Consider the following 7,209-nt stretch of genomic DNA (forward strand, 5'->3'; position numbering starts at 1 on the left):
GATGCATTACAGTGAAAAAAATGAAATTACAGAATTTCTCCTAAAACAATATAACAATGATTCAGAAACAGCTTCTTCGGATTTTGAAAAAATCATATTATCTCTCACAGACCAAAATGTTAAAAAAATCACTCCAAAGTGTTTTAAAAAGAAAAAAACAAAACAATACTAAAAAAGAAAAAGTGGTTTGATAATGATTGCTGGTTGCTTCGAGTAGAATTAAAAAATATTTTAAAGTTACTGCAGAAACATCCACTAAGACCCGATTATCCGTGGTAGATACTTCAAAACAAAAAAAACAATTCAAAAATTTAGTCAGAAAAACGAAACATGCCCCAAAACAGTTAAAACTGAATGAGCTTGAGAAGTCAAAAAGTGATACATCTAAATTTTGGAAAATACTGAATGATTTAAACAATGACAGTATTCTCTCACCAGAGAGAATTACATCGCGAAAGTTTGTTTCCCCGGAAGTCTATAATAAAACTGAATTCACGTCCTAAATTCATAAAAGGTGTTATTTAGGGCCTTACTGATCACTGCGTGTCCCGGAATCTATTGGGTCGCTATCGACGAGGTAAAAAGTCACGTTCCAAATGTTGGAGATGAACAACATTTTGCCATAATTTGTTCTCATTACAATGAAATAAGATTAAAACTTTATATTGTAGCTAATAAATGTATACCAAATTTTGACAAATTTAGTAATGAAAATAAATTCATATCATTACTAAGTAATTCCTTTAGCACAATGTTTAAAAAAAATGAATACAAGACAGCAGCACCTACATAAACTAAGCCAGTAACACATTCCTTGTATTCAAATTTTTATCTTTTTTTAATGCTTTTTTGTTTCTTTACTTTTTATGTAGTTATTTTGCTTTTACTAATTTCTAATTTGTAACCCTTTTCATCCCTCCGGGGGATGTTGTGTGTTAATAAATACATAAACCATTTCACACCTGACCCAGTTCAAACACATGTAAATCAGAAACCACTATTAGGTCATAGTTCACAACTGGAAGTGGGTCAGGGACATTACTTATTGAAAGCCCCTCGTAAACACATTTGTATAGACTGTCGACAGTCCCTCTGGCCTTCGGCGTTTGATTAATATTAATAATAAAAAAACACACACACACACACGTAAGGCCAGAGGGACTGTCGACAGTCTAACATTTGTACAATGTCTTACAAAACGCTGTGATGAATTTGTTTTTGCGTATCTGTTAATCGACTTAATTAGCTGATTACTAGCGAATTGCTGTGTTATGTTTGTCATCGTTTCGGCCCATTTGAGGTTCTGGACGGAACTCGACTCAGTGATTTGGAACTAATTACGAGATAACCGACGCTATCCGGAACGCTATTTCTGACAGTAGGTATTTGCAGTTAGTAATATAGTGAACGATTAATCAAAAGATATGACGTGCCCAGTACTTAGTGTGATTGGCTGTATGTGTGAAGGTTACGCCCTAAACTGCTTTGAAAGTGAATAAAGAGAGTTTTTAGTTGGTCTTGGCGAGAACACCACGACAGACGCAGTCTAGGAGATTCTTGGGTCAGCCTTGCGATAGTCTTGGGGACTTTTCCCCAGAGCGCTGTGTCTTATAGAGTTCTCGACTGACCGACTAAGACGAGAGTTGAAACGTATTTCGTTGTGTGTGTCTTATTTGACTGTAAAGTTTAAGTGACTTTCCCGGTCCCGTACCTCAAGGGGACGAGATATAGAGACGAGACGAGATTCCCCCCTGACACGCGTGGAGAACCCCAGAGGAGAAGATTTCCCCCTGATAACGCACTGAACCAATGCACATCTACGACTAAATGCATCAAATAAATACAAAATGTCTTCGATTGGGTTAAATATTACTAATCGTAATTATCATTTTATCCGTTTTTGACATTCGGGTGGATTCTAATTTCATATCATGAAAACGTACAATGACCCTCGAAAGATTACAAATAGAATGCTTCTTGCAGCGACTAATCGTATCTAAATGTAGTGTATACATTATAATTAGAAGTTTAAACAATATACTAGTATTTAGAAAAATGATAATTAAAATGTTTCGAAGTCAAAAGATTTATCCGTCTTATCATCAGTTCAACCAGTTCCATGATTCAACCAAGCTGTTAGTTGTTTATTGAAGGTGACCAGGAACCAACATTTGGGACGTAAATTCCTCCGGCGGCGAAAACGGTGATAATAACCAAGGGGTGAGAGACTTTTTACCTCGTCGATAGCGACCCAATAGATTCCGGGACACGCAGTGATCAGTAAGGCCCTAAATAACACCTTTTATGAATTTAGGACGTGAATTCAGTTTTATTATAGACTTCCGGGGAAACAAACTTTCGCGATGTAATTCTCTCTGGTGAGAGAATAGTCAAGGATAAATAAACATGGCGACAATAATGCAACATTTCATTTCCCGTGTTTGTTAGTTTTTGGGCCCAGGAGGTTTTATAAACTTATGGTAATGAAATATGTTGTATTTTCTATCTATCTACCTACCTATTGAATTTTTTCGTTGAAAATTTGTTTAGGCAGAAAATTGGGAAACTTTTGTAGGGGACATACTTAAATGTTTTGTAAATGTAAAGTTACACCAAAAATATTGCATAGTGACACTATTTGTATTACTTGATTATAGATTCCCGGGGAACAAATACCAGTGCTGTAATTCGCGCTGGTGGGAGGGGGGGGGGGTAGGTGACAAAGGTCAAAACATTTTTAAACGTGAATTTAACGACGAACGTTTTTGTAACGAATCAATGTTCTGGTTATCTCTGGTGCGACTGCAGTCTTTGGAACAAACATGGGGGACTCTAAAACGCAATTTAATGCACGTGAATTTCCCAACAAAGGTTTAAATGTTTTAGTTGTCTGTGGTGTGGCACTGGTGTGGGAAACTGTCGAATAAAATGGCAACAACCTTCAAACGCATTGTTATGCTAATTTGATTTCCTTTGAATTTTCTCGTCGATAGCTACGTGAATTTGAACCAAAATGTTATCGGCAAGACTCAGAATACGACAGTGACAGCCACTGAAACGTAATTGAAGGCAAATGAACACGTCAAGCAAAAAAGAGTTTTTCCAGTCGTGGCTTAAAATGGAGGCATATACCATTTTGACTCTTGAGGGGAATGGAAATCAATTGATTTGAGGGTGTCACAATAAGCAAGGGAGCAAATCGTTTTTATGCTACGAAAAAATGAAGACCTTAAACGAAGTTTTCGGACTTTTGTACAACGTCATTTTTGTTTGATTACCTAACGTTTTTAGGTTCATGTGCTGTAACTTACAGAGCACATACCTAAGCGGCCGTCCGTCAGCAAATAATGAAGCAAAGGCATTTTCGATGTCGAAATCGAAAATTCTCCCTTTTTACGCAAACTGGGAAGTTCGAATTACTAAACTAAGTACAGGACGACGAAGCTCAGATATCCAAGAACCAACACATACCAAAAATTATATCTCAAAAGTGAATATTTGTGGTGTATTTTAAGTCTAACCGGACCGGAAGTGGGAATTTGTCAGTACTCCAAAAAAATCCGCACGCGTATTTCTTACGGCAAAGATATTACACACGGCAGTAGAAATAAAAAAAAAATACAGCGAAAATACAATTTCATCAAAAAAAGAGAAAAATTAGCACAAGTGAAGGAAACAGTTGTTCTGCTATCACCCAGTGTGTTTAATGGTCGTCACCACAATAGTACAAATCATGCAGAATTCAAGTGAGTAGCCGAGAATGTTTGTAACATTCTGTTTCATGTTTTACATTTATAGATACAGTGTGGATACGTATGGGAATTCTGCCAGGTGGCCATAATACAATTTTGAAAATAGTGCAGTCTGACATGTAAATAACCGACCAACATACTAGGCACGTTGATCAAATGACATAGTTTGTATGGTTTGATAGCCGCGAGTTACTGGCCTGTGTTTTGCTAGATAGTAAAAATGCTGATATTTGATGTGGTGCAAACCTAGCAAGCGTTAATTATGTTTATCGAAATTTTACTCCGATTATTGTGTGTGACGAGTTTTGTCAAACTATCTCAGGGATTATCATAGGAAATAAATCGGAAACACGGTAGTTTGTGGAGGATGAATATTTGAAGCGGAAGGGTCGTCACCCGCGTTCGCACGCGCGGGAATTGAGTCACAATCGACGATAACAACGCGCGCTAAAACGCAAAGACTCATGGGTGGAGATGCATAATTGTTCCAGTTTCGAAAACATCGAGTTACAAAAATGACCACGCCCATATTTAATAAGCCACGCCTCGAGTTACAAACCTCGAACTTTTACTAACAGTTAACCGAACTTCGAATTACTGACAACCTAAATTTTTATTTTTGTTAAACGTTCACTTTAGTAACTCGAACTTTAAATAACAGTTAAACCGAACTTCGAATTACGGGCAACATGGATTTTTTTGTTTTGTTTAAAGTTCAAATTTAGTAACACGAATTTTAATTATCAGTTAACCGAACTTTGAATCACGGGAAATATACAACTTTCTACTACTAGTATAGCTAACACTATGCTAGTAAAATGATACGATAAAAAGTGACAACTCTGTTATAAACTATACACGTTTTCTCAGGGAAACCATCCATTCATAATCTATGGGATTGTTCTTAAAGGGCGGCAGTCGTCGTGCCGCGTCCTGTTCGATATGGGACTCATAGCGACGTATACAACGCGTGTAAAATACATTGTTTATTTACATGAAATTCGAACACGCGCCGCGCGACGACCACCGCGCTTTAAACTATCATAATGATAGTCACGTCCTACTAAAGTTCTTTACCCAGTTTTGGTTTCTTTAATCACAGCCGTTAGTAGGATTTCCCCCCTTCATCCCTTCAAATAACTGCTGCAATGCACACTAGAGAGGGATAACATAAACCTCAGACCACTAATGTTAGTGGTCTGAGCATAAACTGGAACTCGGCGTGAGACCGTTTTTTCAGACGCCACCAGTCTGCTTGCATTCACCATCACATTATCTACCGAGCACGATGTGGAAGCCAACGATTGCAAAACACTAAGAACTAACATAGGTCACATACAGCATCAAAACTGATGATTTTCTGGTGGTGCGCGAACTAAATGTGTGAAAGGATTCTTTTCGTTCTGATGTAGCCTGGGTCAAGAGTGAAATATGCTCATTAATATTATAGACAGAGGGCGCAATACATAGAATCATACAAGTTGGGTTCCATTTCCCCTTCCAACCATTCACTCGTCCCCGAGGCACTAAATAGTGTCATGAATTAGTTTACGCGTATCTGTTGATCGACTTAATTAGCTGATTACGAGTGAATTGCTGTGTTATGTCTGTCACCGTTTAGGCCATGTGAAGTTTTGGACGGAACTTGTCTCAGTGATTTGGAACTAATTACGAGATAACCGTCGCTATTCTGACTACTATTTCTGACAGTTGGTATCCGTAGTTATTAATATAGTGAACGATTAATCAAAAGATATGACGTATTCAGTACTTAGTGTGATTGGCTTTATGATTGAAGGTTAGGCCTTAGAGTCTTTTTACTGCTTTGTAATTGGTTAGAGTTTTGAAAATGAATAAAGAGAGTTTGAGTTGGTCTTGGCGAGTACACCACGATAGACGCAGTCGAGAGTCCAGTCCTGGAGAGTCTAAGGCAGTCTAAGCACAGTCTTGGGCGAGTCTTGGGTCAGCCTTGCGATAGTCTTGGGGATTTTTCCCCAGGGCGCTGCGTCTTATAGAGTGCTCGACAGATCGGCTAAGACGAGAGTTGAACCGTATTTTATTAAGTGTGTCTTATTTGACTGTATAGTCTAAGTGACTTACCCGATCCCGTACCTCAAAGGGTCGCGATATAGAGACGAGACGAGATTCCCCTCTGACACGTGTGGAGATCCCAGAGAAAAGAATTCCCCCTGATAATAGCTTAAAGCGCGGTAGTCGTCGCGCTGCGCATGTGCGACATTTGTGTTGATAAACATTGATTTTCCCACAATCCAATGCGCTCTTCAAATGAAAATCACAAGTATGAGGTTTGACCTGGGCGCGACTTGCACTGATCACAGTCCCTCTATCTGTGCACTGATTACCGCCGGCGACTCCCTGATACCTTCGAATAACATGGAAATTACCTAATTAAAGCTTGGAAACGTCTCAGTTCGTACTCGTTGATCTGCGTTGATCAGTGAAAGTCGCCATATATGAGACCCATATATTTTGCACATGCGACGACTACCGCGCTTTAAATACCATGACAGAATAGGTTTGTGTAATACTCTACAATACAATGATACTATAATGTCAACATAGCAAAACCCAGTCGATTTTAGTAGTTCATAACCTACAAAAGTACAATACAATTAATAGTACAAAAAAGTCGCAAATATATGTGTAGGTACAACCATGGAACAACTAAAACTATTGGCACAGTAACTAGTGGGTTCACCTCGAATATCATAAGTCAGCCTTTCTGCAGGTCGACCCGCATTAGTCTTCCTAGGTCTGCTACTCATGTCATCAAGCTCAACAGAACCAGGTTACACAGTTGTCAGTTACAAGAAACCACCTTTATTATTCACAGGATTCAACTTAGGACTATCTGATTACAAGTCTTAATGGGTGGTGGATGAGACAGCAGTGAACCGGTCCCTGGCCTGGAAACCTCATCATTCAGCAGGGGTTTCTCTGATAGAGCATGGAGGTATTATACCTGAGGCTCCATGGATAGTGTAATATGTGTCTGCAATGAGCCAGTAGGAATTCTATAGGGTATCAATACGCATGTAGGAGTGTCGAGTGTATGGGTGCGTGTTAAGGAATATCAAGTGGTATATGTATGTGTACAGGGCTAAAGATCGGAGCATTGGTATTTTAAAAGGCGGCAGTCGTCGCGCCATTTTTTTCACTCTTTAATAACGTTAAATAACCACACATAATCATAGTTTACCTATTCAATCCAAACATCGTGCTTTTAAAATGCCGATATCGTGGCAATATGACAGCGCTGTAAAGAATTTGTTTGTAAACATAGCTTCAATCCGTCGCCATTGCTGGAGATACCGGTCATGTGATTACGAACGCAGAAAATGGTGGCGTCATAGGGGTCATAGGTCGCCATTACAACAATGGTGGAGTCGTGAGTACCGGTAAGTAATGAATAATGTATTTCTATCCAAACTTTGCT

Source organism: Saccoglossus kowalevskii, chromosome 5 (assembly GCF_978046115.1).
Source record: "Saccoglossus kowalevskii chromosome 5, keSacKowa6.1, whole genome shotgun sequence".
Lineage (NCBI taxonomy): Eukaryota > Metazoa > Hemichordata > Enteropneusta > Harrimaniidae > Saccoglossus > Saccoglossus kowalevskii.